Source organism: Nematolebias whitei, chromosome 1 (genome assembly GCF_014905685.2).
Source record: "Nematolebias whitei isolate Nwh7 chromosome 1, NemWhi1, whole genome shotgun sequence".
Taxonomy (NCBI): Eukaryota; Metazoa; Chordata; class Actinopteri; order Cyprinodontiformes; family Rivulidae; genus Nematolebias; species Nematolebias whitei.
Genome location: NC_056498.1, coordinates 3,879,319 through 3,880,153, shown reverse-complemented (window position 1 = coordinate 3,880,153; position 835 = coordinate 3,879,319).

The window sequence follows — 835 nt, the reverse complement described above, 5'->3', positions numbered from 1 at the left end:
ACATACACACATACATGCATACATACATACACACAACTTCAAAATAACATGAATTCTCAACCTGTACTGAAAACAGTTTCTGCGTCTCAGAGCCACCAGCTGGTGAGAGGTGGTGACGTCAATTTGAACCCCGCCCACTGGAACCGGTACTGAAAGCATAATGGAAACACAACCTGTACCGTACCGAGTAGAGTAGAGCCATGCTGTACCAGCCCGTACCGGTACTAATGGAAAAGGGGTATAACTGGTCTGTTTGTTAAGAAGTCTAGTACCCAGTTGCAAATGGAAGGGCTTAGTCCTAGTGTGGATAGTTTGTCCATCAGGGTTTGGGGGATCATGGTGTTGAAGGCGGATGTGAAGTCCACAAAGAGAATACGGACGTAAGAGTTTTTCTGCTCCAGGTGGTTGAGCGCAATGTGGACCACAGAGGAGATGGCATCCTCTGTTGATCGGTTCTCACGGTATGCATATTGATGAGGGTCCTCGTTGATGTTGATGGTTGTTTTGATGTGAGTCATGACCAGTTTTTCGAAGCATTTAGCAACTGTCTATTGTCATTCAGACCGTCACTGTAGAGCTTTTTGGGACTGGGATGATGGTGGCCGTCTTCAGGCAGGTGGGAACTGTCTCCAGGGTAAGTGAGGTATATATATGTATATATGTGTATATGTATATATGTGTATATGTATGTATATGTATGTATATGTGTATATGTATATATGTGTATGTGTATATATATATGTATATATGTATGTATATATGTATGTATGTATGTATGTATATATGTATGTATATATGTATGTATGTGTGTGTATATATGTATGTATGTGTGTGT